The following is a 15,402-nucleotide window of genomic DNA, read 5'->3' on the forward strand; positions in this document are numbered from 1 at the left end:
TTACTTGGTGACATGCATGGGATGGTAGTTGTACATGTTCGTATAAATCCAGTGTCATTCATAGACGTACTTGGCGTCTAGTGCGGTACTTGGCGAAACCAAGACATAGAGGTACACTTGTTGAAGCGGAAGTTGACGAATCCGGGTCTTTCGGGGTCGGTCTTGGCGAGGGATGCTCGTAGTGGTACTTGGTGGTCTCGGTCTGGGAAGCAAAACGTAGTCGAACTGGAGGTGGTCTTGGGTCCCAAAAATGTTCCTGCTCGAGGAGGTCTCTGTCTTGGTCTTTGCTGGTCGTGGTACTTGGCAAAAGGAATCCACGAAGGCGTCCCTGACGTCCTTGGTTGCCGGGTCTTGGCAGCGACAAGAGGGGAACAAAGCCAACCGGGCAGCAAGGGGGTGGAGATCTCGTGGAAGTTGGCCGTGAAGGGGCTGCTCGAGGCAGCAGGAGAACATGGCTGGGACGGGCGTCAAGCTTGAAGGGTGGTGGTGTAGAGGCATGCAGAGGATGGAGCATGGGCAGAGCAGAGCTCGATGGCAGGAAGTGAAGAAGACGGTGCGGCAGCAGGGCGAGGAACACAGGGGCCACAGGGCGGCTGCCCGCTTGCGGGAGCGAAGCGATGGGCGCGGGCGCGCGTGGAGAGGCTCGGGGTCACGCGCAGGGTGGCCCTCCTGGTGGTCGCTGATGGCGGCAGGTGGCGATGGGTCACTGGTGCGGGCAGTGGCCAGACGAGTCACCTCGAAGATGGCTTGGAGGTTGAGGCCGAACGGAGGGAGGAGGAGGCACGGGCGCTGACGAGGCTGGGGGCGCCGGATCACGGTAGTGGCGGATCGGGAGCCTCTCCTGATCGGGATGAGGATGAAGGGGGGTGAGCGAGCGAGGGGATCGGGCGTGATGCGGGGTTGAGGAGAGGGACGCTCGCGTGCGAGTGTGCGTGGGTGCTGGTGGCGCTAGGGAATCGAGAGGAGGGGTGTTGGGGATCGAGGCTGGCTAGGGTTAGATAGGCAGGGGCCGGCTGGGCCTTGGGCTAAATGGGCTGCGGGGAAGCAGGCCGTCCTGGCTGCTAGGCTTTCTTCTCCCTCTCACTCTAAAGAAAAAAAAACAAAACAAAGATAAGAAAGAAAAGAAAGGGAGGTTATGGGAAGAGGTTAGACACGCGGATAATTTTCCCGGACTCACAAAACTGTGTTTGTTCCATGAAAATGGGAATGGCCATGCTTTTAAGATTTAAATTCAAACTCATTTGAATTTAATTCAAATGGTTTGAACTAGGACAAGGTTTAGGAGTGGCAAAAATGTTGAGATTTTTGGTGGAGCTTCGGAAAGTGAAGAAAGGATTTAGGGCAAGGATTTTTGGTGGAGCTTCGGAAAGTGAAGAAAGGATTTTTGGTGGAGATTTTTGGTGGAGCTTCGGAAAGTGAAGAAAAGGCACGAAATTATTTTGCAAGTGTGTTTATGGGTGATTCTGAAATAGTGGAATATTTAATATAGCTCCCTATTAATATTGAGAGACTTTCATATGTTATAAAGAGAAATCACCTTGTAGAATCCCTCGATTTAAATGGACCAAGGACCCACACGATTTGTTTAGTTGAGTTTTAAAAAAAGGTTGCATGATGACATGATGCACTGCAAATGATGCAATGATGAATGCATTAAACAAAACAAATCACACGACGAATCTCGAAATCCATGGAAAGCATCTGGAGCTCCGGTCTTGGGGCATCATAGTGTGAATGCTAGCAAAGTGAATAAGTTTGATCAATGATAATTTCAATCACTTTTCCTAGCATCATAACAACAATTCTTTCTTATAAAACTTCTCATGTTATAGTAACAACCATTTCACACGTTAAGGTTCAAACAATGAACACTCTTGAAACTCAACAACCTATGTTCTCAGTCACCAAGCAATTACAATTCAACTTATTCAACAGGGTCTAAGTAAGAGCTCCACATACTCAACCATCATATAGTCTTCTATGATTTCAAACACTCACCGCATACACATGAGCAAAACGTTTCAACTGGACACATAGAAAGATAGGGGCTTATAACCTCGCCTCCCAACGTATTCACCTTTGGGTGATGTCAACAATAATAACTCATGCTACCCATATCCAGCTGGATATATGTGCCTAGATCTTTCCTCACCACATGATGCTTGCGAAAGGAGAAAAATAAAAAGGCATAGAGATAAAAACTTTGACTCTTTGCATAAAAGTAAATACATAAAGGTAAAGGATAGGCCCTTCGCAGAGGGAGGCATAGGTTTCCATGCACTTATTTGTTTGTATGCTCAACCCCTTAGTGAAAAAGAACGTCACTTTATATTGCCCCTTAGGATAGCAACCTTTATTATGCAGTATGTCGCTTTTATTCTTTGCCATCACAAGTACATACAATGCTCAGTTTTCTCTTACACTAAATGATCTAACACTTCTAGAAGCAAGTTTTATTTCCTCATTACACCGATGACAACTTACTTGAAGGATCTTGCTCGATCCTTAGGTAGGTATGGTGGACTCTTGAAAAAAAGATTTGGCTTTAAGGGTTTTTGGATGCACAAGTAGTATCTCTACTTGGTGCGGAATTTTTGGCTAGCAAAGATGGGGGGCAAGCACCACATCCTATAGGATCTATGACAATATAACTTCTATGTGAATATGAGCAAACATAAATCATTACACTGTCTTCCTTGTCCAACGCCAACAATTTTGGCATATAATATTTTGATGGGGGCTCACAATCACAAAAGATTTCCATGATAGTGTATTTGCATGTGAAAGTTCTCTTCCTTATACTAATTATTCGTGAATTGCTTGTATGACCAATATTGTGATTGTAAAGCTTCAAAATCTTTCAATTCCTAACCCAATGTTAAGCTAGCACTAGCATGATATGATTTGAACTTCATAACATTCAATTTATTCAACAATTTACTCATAGGATATAAGTGAAGCACTAGAGCAATTCCATAGAGAAGAGCTTCGTTGACGGGATGTGAATGCCGCTTACCTAGCCTCCTATTTGAGGACTCTATTTTATTTAAAAACTTTCATGTCTAAGTAAAATAAAATGACAATCCAAGGATAGCACACATCATGTGAAGAAGCAAAAACTAAGGTTCAACCGATACTAACCGATAATTGTTGAAGGAAGAAAGGTGGGATGCCTACCGGGCCATCCCCAAGCTTAGATACTTGAGACTTCTTGAAATATTACCTTTGTAGGCCTTGGGCCCAAGCTTGATCTTTTGTGTCTCCTTAATTCCTTTTATATCACGGTTTCCCTAAATCTTAAAAACTTCATCCACACAAAACTCAACAAGAACTCGTGAGATAAGTTAGTATAAAATCAGTGCAAAACCTTATCATTATCTACTGCAGCAAATCACTAAAATTATTATTCAACATTACATACTAAATGCCTCTACATATTTAATACTCCTATCCTCAAATAGAATCATTAAACAAGCAAACATATGCAAACAATGCAAACATAACAGCAATCTGCCAAAACAGTACAGTCTGTCTCCAAAAATAATGAGAAAAATACTACACTATAGATAATTTACCAGAGCTTACTTTTCAAGAAGTTCCAACCTTTTATCACATTCTGACTTTTCTAGGGAATTTTTGCAATAGCGATAAACTTTCTGTTTTGAAACAGCAACAAGTATACTTGCAAAATAAGCATGGCAAGGGCTATACTTGACATTTTTATTGAAATAAAAGATGCAAAACATTATTCTAAATAAGAGCAAGCAAATCCTAACAAAACAAATTGACGCTCCAAGCAAAACACATATCATGTGACGAATGAAAACATAGCTCCAAATGAGGTTACCGATAATGTTGGAGACGAAAGAGGGGATGCCTTCCGGGGCATCCCCAAGCTTAGTTGCTTGGATCTAACTTGAATATTACCTTGGGGGTGCCTTGGGAATCCCCAAGCTTAAGTTATTGTCAATCCTTATTCTCCTCATATAGACATTTCACCCAAAACTTGAAAACTTCAATCACACAAAACTTAACGGAACTTCGTGAGATAGGTTAGTATGATAAAGAGCAAACCAACTCACTTTGGTACTACCAAAGAAAAGATTCATAATTGTTTACACACAATGCCTACTGTATCATATCATTTATACAATTTATATTGAGCAATATAAGCCACAGAAACAAGCAAACAAGCAAACTATGCATTGAAAACATAATCTGTCAAAAATAGAACAGTCTGTAGTAATCTGTACTCAAACCATAGTTCTGCTATTCCAAAATTACGAAATAAATTGGACCACGTGAGAAATTTTTATATTAATATTCCTCAAAAAGAATCAACTCAAAGCACTCTTATGTTAAAAATGAGAGTTATTTTCGTGAGCGCAAAACTTTCTGTTTTTCACCAAGATCAAATCAACTATCACCAAGCATGATCCCAAAGGCTTTACTTCGCACTTTATTGAAACAAAGACAATAAAACATGATTACTAGAGTAGCCTAATCATGTGAACACAAAAGCAGTAGGGATAAATCTTTGGTTGTCTCCCAACAAGCGCTTTTCTTTAATGCCTTTTAGCTAGGCATGATGAGTTCAATGATGCTCGCATAAAAGATAAAGATTGAAACATAATAAGAGCATCATGAATCATAAGTTCCTCTCTCATAATTATTTTTCAGTAGCATCATGAATAGATTCATCCATATAACCATCACATAAAGCATTCATTTCATGATCCAAAAGCATAGAAAATTTATTAATCTTTATGCATACATGTCATCATAATAATCGTCATAAGTAGCAACTTTGTTTTCATCATAGTCAATTGAAACCTCTTCCAAAATAGTGCATGTATCACAAAAATAAAGTCATGACCTCTCCAAATCCACTTTCATCAATATTGTAATAAGATTCAACACCCTCCAAAACAGTGGGATCACTACTACCTAGTGTTGACACTCTTCCAAACCCACTTTCATCATCGTAATCATCATAAATAGGAGGCATACTATCATCATAATAAATTTTCTTATCGAAAGTAGAAGGAATCAAAGGATCATATTAATTAGGCAAAGCATCCCCAAGCTTGGGACAAGCATTATTTTTAGCAAATAAATCTTCAAACATTTCATACTCATCAAACATAGCATCCCCAAGCTTGTGGTTTTGCATATCATCATATTCATTCTTATCAATAGCATGAATGGCACCAATGGTATAGCAAACATTATTATCATATTCTTCCAAGCAAGTGCCAAAAAGATCTTCAAGGTCATAATAGACATCATTGTCTTCCCAATCATAATCATCACTACAAGTAGTAGGCATCACAAAATCATACACGATATCATCATCCTCCATCAACATATTTGATTAACTTTCATGAGGCACAATGGTGATAGGAGCAATATTACTTGGGAGAGTTAACTTTTTACCTCTATTTTTTCTTCTTTTATTTTTCTTCTTCACCACCTCACGTGTGGGTTTAATCATTTTTTCCGAGCATCTTGTTGAAGAGATTGATTGGATAGGAACCTCCTCCTCGTTACCTGATTGATCATAAGAAACACTAGGAGGGTATTGGGGAATATTTTCCCTTTCATTAGTACTCTCTTCATATTTTATTTGTTTTCTTTTCTTTATATAGTTGGCAATATAAGGATTCTCGAAGCCATTTACCGCACAAAACATATAAATTTCCTCTAGATCAGAATCAAGAACTCTCTCAAGGGCAAATTCTGGAATATCCTTAGTTATACGTTTCATTTCTTCATAGCCCAGAAGTAAACTAAGTTCATTATGATGCGCAAGGGAAATCAAGTCATCCCAATTTTTTGGACATGATTCGATCATGAAACAATTCACGTTGGGTATTTAAATGACCACGTTCATTGCAAAGTTCACAATGATGGCTAAGAAAATTTAAATTTTCAGCACAAACATCTAGCCTCTCTTGCAATCATTTAGTTTGTAAATACTTATGCCTCTTGAAAAATCTATCTTCCCTATTTGGTGTGTACTGCAAACTCTATGCACTCCACAAAAGTTGACATGCTTATAAGAGACATTTTCATCATGACTAGTGCAATCATCATTAGTACTATGAATATTCAAAGAGTTCATACTAAGAACATTGCAATCATGCTCATCATTCATGCCAATCATTTTATTAAATTCTTCTTCTATCAATTGGGCAAAAAATTTCGAACCATCATTTTCAAGATAGATATTATAAAGATGATCAATAATATGATGCAACCTCAATTCCATTTTTTGCAATTTTGTTTTTATAAACCAAACTATTGATAAAACAAGAAACTAAAAGATTTGATTGCAAGATCTGAAGATATACCTTCAAGCACTCACCTCCCCGGCAACGGTGCCCGAAAAGAGCTTGATGTCTACTGTGCAACTTTATCTTTGTAGACACATGTTGGGCCTCCAAGCGCAGAGTTTTGTAGGACAGTACCAATTTTCCCTCAAGTGGATGACCTAAGGTTTATCAATCCGTGAGAGGTGTAGGATGAAGATGGTCTCTCTCAAACGATCCAACAACCAAATACAAGAAATCACTTGTGTCCCCAACACACCCAATACAATGGAAAATTTTATAGGTGCAATAGTTCGGCGAAGAGATGGTGGTAAAAGTGTAATATGGATGGTAGAAGTATATTTTTATAATCTGAATAAATAAAAACAGCAAGGTAGCAAATAGTAAACGGGCACAAAAACGGTATTGCAATGATGGGAAATGAGGCCTAGGGTGCATACTTTCACTAGTGCAATCTCTCAACAAGGATAACATAGTTGGATCATATGACTATCCCTCAAAGTGCAACAAAGAATCACTCCCGAGTTCCTATTAGGGGAGAACAAAAGATAGAAATTGTTTGTAGGGTACGAAACCACCTCAAAGCTAATCTTTCTTATCAATCTATCCTAGAGTTCGTACTAAAATAACAACAAGCTATTCTTTCCGATCGATCTAATCAAGAGTTCTTACTAAAATAACACCATATGACACATATCAACCAACTCTAATGTCACCTAGATACCCCAATGTCACCGCGAGTATCCGTGAGTTAATTATACAATATGTATCAAAAAATTCAGATTCATAATGCTCAATCCAACACAAAGAACTACAAGGGGACCCCAAAGTTTCTATCGGAGAAAAGATAATAAAAACGTGCTTCAACCCCTATGCATAGATTACCCCAATGTCACCGCAGGAATCCGCAAGTTGAGTGCCATAACATATATCAAGTGAATTAATATGATTCTCCATTGTCACCTCAAGTATTCATACGGCAAGACATACATCATGTGTTTTCGGATCTGAACATTCAATCCGACAAGGCAAAACTTCAAAGGGTAAAGACTCAATTCATCACAACAAGAGTAAATAGGGGAGAAACATCATATGATCCATCTATATTAACAAAGCCCACGATACATCAAGATCATGACATCTCAAGATCACAAGAGAGAGAGAGAGATTAAACACATAGCTACCGGTGCAAACCCTCAGCCCTGAGGGTGGACTACTCCCTCCTCATCGTGGTGGCCGCCGGGATGATGAAGATGGCCACCAGAGTTGATTCCCCCTCCGGCAGGTGCAGAGTATTTGGGAATTTATAGTGCAAAGAGGGGGTGCGGGAGGCCACCGAGGTGGGCACAACCCACCTGGGCGCGCCAAGGGGCCCTGGCGTGCCCTGGTGGGTAGTGCCCCCCTTGGGGCACCCCAGGTGCAGCTCAGGACCATTGTGTTCCTTCTGTTCCAGAAAAAATCTCCAAAAAGTTACGCGGTGTTTGGACTCCGTTTGATATTGATTTCCTGTGATGTGAAAAACAAGCAACAAAAACAACTGGCACTAGGCAGTGGGTCAATAGGTTAGTCCCAAAATGATATAAAGTTGCTATAAAATGATTGTAAAACACCCAAGAATGATAATATAACATCATGAATACTTCATAAATTATAGATACATTGGAGACGTATCACAGCCCCGCGGCGCGGAGGTCGCGCCGAGGGCCCCTCCAATGATCCTCGTGGGCGATTGGGTACCCCATATGGCGGCTTCATCTTCGAGCGGTGGAGCCGTGCCCTGCTGCACCCCTCGCGAAGTCCGAGGGATGATCGGAGAGGCTCCGACCACCGAGCCCTTGTCAAGGGTGGGTGAGTCGTCCCGCGTTCCTTTGGTAGACCAGGACGTGGAGGAAGGACCTCGCCATGCGCTGGAGCTCGCGCATGGGCGCAGTGCCGTCCGCCATAATCTTTTCCAGGTAGCGGCAGGCGCGCTTGGTCGGCTTGGGGCGGAGCTCGCAATGTCGACTCACACCTTGAGGCGGAAAACCTCCGCCTGGCACGCGAGTGGGGTCAGCTGAAGGTTGCCATCAACCTTGGGCACTTGCAGCATGAGCGCGTCCGCGTGGATGTCGAGGGGTCCCTTGCAGCTTCTCGGGAGGCCTGCAGCCGTGCCCTGGAGGAGGCCTGGTCCGCGGACCAGCGTCGCGAGGCGGCCAAGGAGCGCGAGAGGGAACTCCAAGCCTTGAATGTTTCTCTTGAACGACAGGTCCAAGCGTGTAGAGCGTCCTTGCGGTGCCACCAAGCGGGGCTCCCACGGACACGACCAAGGCTCGGGCTCGTGAGGAGGTGTTGGCACTCGAGGCATTGGAGCAAAGCTTGGAGCGTGAGCAATTGAAGGTGATGGAGCTCCAGGTAACTGCGACCGAGGAAGCCCTTGCTTCTCGGGAGTGTAGATTCAGCTAGAGGTCGACCAAAAGGTGGCGGAGGTCCGCAAGTCCCTTGTCGAGGAATATCACCGAAAGCTGGGGCTTCAAGAGACCCGCTTCAACAACGATAGGTCGAGTTGCAAGACAAGGTCGATGCACTCAAGGCGAAGCTGGCAGCGGCGGAGCAGCACGGGAAGGCGCCGAAGATGCCTGAGTCACCACCGAGGCCTAGCTGTCCTCGCTTGAACAGGAGGTCGCGGGCGTCACGTCCCTTGTGGAAAGGGCGTCGAACGACAGGAGCCACCGCTGAATGCTGCAACGAGAGTGCTCCTTGATGCTTGAAGACCTCAGGGTGAGGGTCAACCATACCTTGTACACCATCTGTGTGGGGAGCGTCGCCCTCCCGTATGAAGCCGACGATGCCAGCTACCTACGCTTTTTCACCCAACTCGTGACCTGCCTTGAAGGCAGGGCCGCGAGGGCACACCAACTCGTTGAGGAGAAGAGTCGGGATCTCCATGGGCGCGCATTCTCACGCGTCTTCAGCTACCTTCTTGGCCTGGATCAAGATTTTGACTTCAATGCCACGATAGCCCCCTTGCCCAGGGTAATCCAGGGTGACCTCGCGAGCTAAGTGGACAATCATGTGGACAACATGATCAAGGAATTTTCTCTTGCTGACGATGTGGCCGCACTTGCGACTGAAGTGCGGCGCCAATGATGATGGCGATGACGGTGATACGGGCGATATCACATCCCGCTAGGCCTGTACTTCACTGTTCTTCCTGCAAGGATTTGGAAACTACCTCGTGGGTGTGAAATCATTTTTCAGTTTTGGTGGGGGATGGCTCCCTTGTAACGTATGGAACGATGATATGTCTCCTGAGTTAATTTTAGAACTCGTCGTCATGAGATGGAGGGATCTTGACTAGAGTAGTTGGCGTGACTTACCTTTCGTGTTCGCGGCCTTGGGCGGGTTCTTGCATCGCGGAGGTACCTTCCTCTAGGAGTGGGCCCTTCGGGGGCTCACGAGGTCTTATGGCATCCTGGTGTGCCTGTTGGCCCACCCGTGGGTGCTGCACGAGGAGCAAAACACCAAAGCTCTAGCAAGGTGTGTACATAGGCAGGCATGTGGCAGTGGCGTCCTTGGCTCCAAGGGGGCCTTGACACTACTCAGGCCTACCTAGGTGCGCACACCACACCCAGCGCCCGCTGCTGGGTGCTCACGGGGGGTAGCAGGCCGGAGCCATGCTTTCCAAACGAAAATCGAAGAGCAAAGGACACCGCGAGTCGAAAAAATTTCCCCCCTTTCTTTTAATAAGAACGCAAAACTCGAAATTCATTTCAAAGGCAGCAAATTAGGTTACAGGAAAGGGGCAAAGAGAATAGCTGTGCCCGGTGCCTATTCTAGTCTTCTCACTAGCACGGAGCTAAGTGCTTCCACTTGGCATGGGCATAGTCATCGGGGGAAAGTGTCGACTGCCAGCGCGGAACATGGTGCTTCCACTTGGACATGGGTGGGAGCCCCCGTGAGGCCCAGGGGCGGCACTCGGGAGACTCTAGGGCGTGTACAGCCCCAACTCATTATTACGTGAGAGTGTCACGAGCAGAGATCTTCACGCGTGCTCCTCGCTCCTTGCGGCGACCCTGCCCAACAGATCCCGTTTCCACCATTGGGGTGTACAGAAACCAAGGACGAGACCAAGGGGCAAGGGGCTACGCTGGCGGTGGTCGAGCGATCGCAGGCCCTCTACCGGGAGATGGGCTCGCTGGCGCCTTCCCTCCCGGAGGACCTACCTCCGGACGGTGCGCGCCACCATCGTGGTGGCGACCTGCGCTATGTGGCACGGAGGAAGCTCTGGCACCGGGCTCCCTCCGCGCAGCCCCCAATGCGCTCCTCCTGCCCGAGGCAGGGCCAGCGTCCCGAGTTACACGGTCGTGGCATGGTTCACCTGCGATCCAAAGTTAGCGCAATCGTGTCCGAAAAAGGTTGACTGTAAGCTGTCAGTTTTACAGGAACGGGGGTCCCCAGACTTGCCAACCTGCGGCCTGCGGCGTGGCTCAACCAACGGCCCAGTACGGTCTGTCTTCATCAATCAAACACTCAAGACCCTCGCGAGGGGCCAAGCCTCATGGGGCGGACGACACAAGGCCTCCTCGGGGGCGTCCTCACCAGGCATGCTCACGGGGGAGGGGGAGAGATGAAGGCAAGGGGTACCTCGCGAGGTTCCCGTGAAGCAAGCCATGACGATCAAGGCCGGGCGGGCGCCAGCGCACATAGTGTCCTTGTTTCCCCTTTGGTTCTAAGGGGGCAAGCGCAGGCGCGGAGTACCAAGGCATCAGGCAAAGGTTTCCATATCGGTGCAACAAGACCAAGACTAGTAGGACGACAGGACAAAGGTCACCATGGAGCCCAAGACGGTGTCACCACCAGCGCCTTTGGTAGGCGAAGACCACCTTTAGTCAGGATAGCCTGTACTAGCTGTCCCCCTTCAAATGGCCGTTGTTGGATCCCTTCCTGATCAATATTTGGGAAGAGGATCAGGGCCTCTATAAATAGGGCTAGCCACCACGGTAGAAGGACAAGTTAAGTTCATCTACACACCAAAACAGCTCAAGAACACCTCTCCTCGCGAGGCCCTTCTTCCCTTTTACTGTTCATCATCTGCCCAAGAGGCAATCCACCACCACACACAGGAGTAGGGTATTACACAACCAACGGTGGCCCAAACCTGTATAAATCTCGTGTCTCTTTGTGTTGTGAGTTCATCATGCTAGTTTATAGATCGCGACGAGGTTGGGGGCGTGTTTTGGTAGGGGGAAATCTTCGTGGGCACCCCAGTGTTCAAACCTTAAGGGTTTTGCCGGAACCCGATATCCAACATTTGGCGTGGCACGTACGGGTGCGCCAAAATCTTCTTTCCGCTGATCCGCGTCCCATCGCTTCATCGCATCCATGTCGGACGCCCGCCGAGCCCGCGCCGAGTGCCAGGCTGCTCTTGCCGCTCGCGTTGCCCAGACGGCTCCTGTTGGCGGGCCTCCCCGTCGTTCTCCGTTGCCTGCCACCAATTCCGCCACCGGGCCGGCAGAGAACGAGCAGCAAGCATCTTCACTGCACCCCTCGGTGCGGCGGGAAGGCCGCAATGCCACTCCGTTGCTGACCCTAGCTGGTTCATCGTCCCACGCTCGTTGCGCCCCCACGAACGCGCAGGCTGCGCTGCTTCTGGCACGTGACCTCCCACTAGCACCCCATCGACGACCTCTATGAAGAATGGCCCGCTTGCATCACCCAGCTCGTCAGTGCGGCAGGGGGCTCTCCCACGCCGTCCCTCTTGCTGCAAAGCCCTCCGCCAGGTATGCGCGACGCGGCTCACGGAGCGCCTCTACCGCCTCTACTCCAAGACGGTGCCCTGGCTCCAAGGCGCACGGCCCCTGGACGTGACCCACCGCATCCAGCGCCCGCGTGACAAGAAAGAAGCTGCCATGAAATCCCTCAACCTCAAGAAGGCGCCCCCGTGCTCCCTGCACCGGTGCGACAAGACCGCGTGCTGCCCCTGGCGGCGGTGCACGGGTACCATCAAGAGCAAGCTCCGCGTCAGCAAAGGGCCGTGATGACCACAGCAGGTTGTCGTGCCTTCACCATCGAGCTGCGTAGTGTCGCCTGGCCGGGCAAGTTCAAGCTAGATCTCCCTCCTCGCTATGATAAAACCGCCGACCCCGCGGAGTTCTTGCAGCTCCACGAGCTGAGCATCGAGGTCGCCAATGGAGATGAGGAGGTCATGGTGAACTGGTTTCCCATGGCGCTCTAGGACTGTGCCCGCATGTGGCTCCTGAACCTGCATCCCGGCTTGATCTCCTCCTAGGACGAGATGCACAGCCGCTTCATCCCCAACTTCCAGGGCACTCGCGACCAAGCCCCGGCCACGGGTGACCTGCGCTGCATCAAGCAACAGCCTGGGGAAACCCTGCAGAAATACATCCAGCGCTTCAGAAGCGCCCGCCTCAAGATCCCCAAGGTGACGGACGAGGCCATCATCTCAGCGTTCTCTGATGGCCTCTGTGACGTCAAGATGAAGGAGGAGCAAGCCATCCACGAGGAGTTGTGCACATCCCTGGAGCTGTTCAACCTGGCGACCAAGTGCACAAGAGCTGAGGAAGGACGCCTCTCTCTCCTAGAGCTTCCAGCTGGTGACCCAGAAGAAAAGAAGACCGGGGCCACGTGAAGCTCAAGGGAATAGCCGTGCTTGCAGCAGAACCAGACACGAAGCACGGAAGGGACCAGCCGGAGTCGCCCATGGGCAGCCGACCGTTCTGCGCCTACCACAACCTCCATACCCACAACACTAGCGACTGCCAGGAGCTCAGGGCCGTTCGTGAAGGATGTTTCAGTCGACACCCCGAGCGCAACGACCGGGGCTACGTCCGAGGAGGAGGACGAGGCGGAGGATGATGGGACGACCATGGTCCTTGCCAGGAGTGGCGTGACCGACCTCCCGAGGATCGTTGGAAGGACCAGCCTCGCGAGGGCGCCTGGAGGGATCAGCCTCGCGAGGACCGCCCGCAGGGCAACGCAATGTCACATCCCTAGTTCTGGTATGCTCAAGGCTAGCTAGTCAGGTGTGCATCATGTTTCAATTCCATTTAAATTGAAATGGGTATTTGTAAAACCCTCAGAATTCATTTTTGGAAATGACCCAAATAAAAATTGTTCCAAAGAGGTCCAAGAAAATGTTCATGTTGCTCTCTGAAAATATTTGATAGAGATAAAAATCAAACCAATATTTTAAGGAGCTCATAAGTATTTGTTTTGGCCACTTGGAATTAATGCAATAATTATTTGCTTTGGATATATATTGTTATATATATATAATATTGTCCAAAAATTATGCTAGTTGATGAGGAGCTCTGGAATAATACCACTAGCTCCTACAAAAATTGCCATAAGATAATAAATTGCTTTAGTATTTTTATTAAATCAAACAAATGTTAGAAAAATAGAAAAGAAAACAAAATGAACATTTACCTGGCGCGTTGGAATAATACCACTTACCTGGCGCTTACCTATGCAGCCTGGCCTGGCCCAGCGGCCCAGCAGGCTGGCCCAGCCCAACTGCCAGGAGCTTCTCCAAGCTCCTTCCAGTAGGAGCTGCTGCGTGGCCGCGCCACAGCCGGACGCGGCCACGTCTCCCCGCCACCTCCTGCTTCTCCCCCTCGTCGTCTGGATGCCCCGCGCGACGCCATGCGCCGCCCGCACCCCTCTCACTCTCTCTTGCTCTCCCTCCTTCCCTGGTTCTCTCTCTCTCTCTCTCGACCCGCCTGAGCGCTGCCATCGCCGCTCATCATTGCCGCGCCCACCGCCACGGCCTCTCCTCTCAGACAAGCCCAGGAGCTCTGCCTCCTCGTGCTGAAGCCCTCCGCCGAGCCATGCAAGCCGTAGCGCCCTGTGGAGCTGTCGCCATCGCCATCTTCGCCTCCGGTCGCCATGGATCCCCATAGCCGCCCGCCAACTCCAGCCCTACCCCGAGCTCTCCGACGATGCTCCCGAATCCACCGTGAGCTCCTGCATCAGTTCCCACTTCTCCCCCGCTCTTCTGTACCCCGTAGCCAAGCGCCCGTTCGAGCCGAGCTCTGGCCACCGCCGCGAGCTCCGCTCCGACGTGCTCTGCCGCCCCCACAGCCCCCCGTCTGCTCCCCTGGATGCGGACGATCCCGGGCTACGCCTCGGTTCTCTCAGACGCCGTCCCCGTGGCCTGTGGCGCGGACTCCGCCACGTCCAGAGGTCGCCGGCGGCGAGCCCCATCGCCGGAGCCCTGCCACGTGGGTCCGGCCCATCGGGTGATTAGCTTTGCGCTAATCACTGCCTAGTTAACCCCCCTGACACCGACAGATGGGTCTCGGTGCCCTAATCTTTTATTTAGGCTAATAAACCCCCTGTTTAACCCAGAGACACTAACGTGGGGACCCCACACGTCAGGTTTGACCCAGTCAGCGCTGTTGACTTGCTGACGCAAGCATGATGTCGTGTTGATGCAGTTACTTATCTTCTAGTTTTAAAATAAATCAGGAAATTCTAGAAAATGGTATAAATTTCAAAAATTCATAGAAATTCAACCGTAGCTCATATTGAAATAATTTTTATGTGAAAAATTATCAAAAAAATTCAATCTATCCAATTGTACCAGTTTCATGCATGACAAACCAACTTATACCTACTGCATAAGTGAAAACATATAAATGGCATATATAAGAGCTTACTTTAGAGATGCATTTGAATCTTTGGTTCAAATGGATTTCATCCAAATGAATGCTAGTTGCATTAGCTCAAACAACATCATATATTCATGCCATGTTCATGCATCATATTGTTGCATATGCTTGTGTATTGATTGCCGACCCCGTTCCTTCTCGATAGGTCCTGCTTCGGAGAGTGATCGAGAGTACCTGTCTGAGGAGCAGTGCCTTTATTGATCTACCAGGCAAGCAAACCCCCTTATTCATTCTGATACAATCCTACTCTCTGGCTCCTGCTCTCAGTTATTGCATTAGGAAAAGAACGATTCAGCTGCTACTTTGTGCTGCGGTAGTTGAACCCATTCCTCTGCATGACCTGTCATTGCCACAGTAAATAGTTGAAACCCACTAGCATGTGTAGGAGTTGATTGAAG

Source organism: Triticum aestivum, chromosome 2B (genome assembly GCF_018294505.1).
Source record: "Triticum aestivum cultivar Chinese Spring chromosome 2B, IWGSC CS RefSeq v2.1, whole genome shotgun sequence".
Classification (NCBI taxonomy): Eukaryota; Viridiplantae; Streptophyta; class Magnoliopsida; order Poales; family Poaceae; genus Triticum; species Triticum aestivum.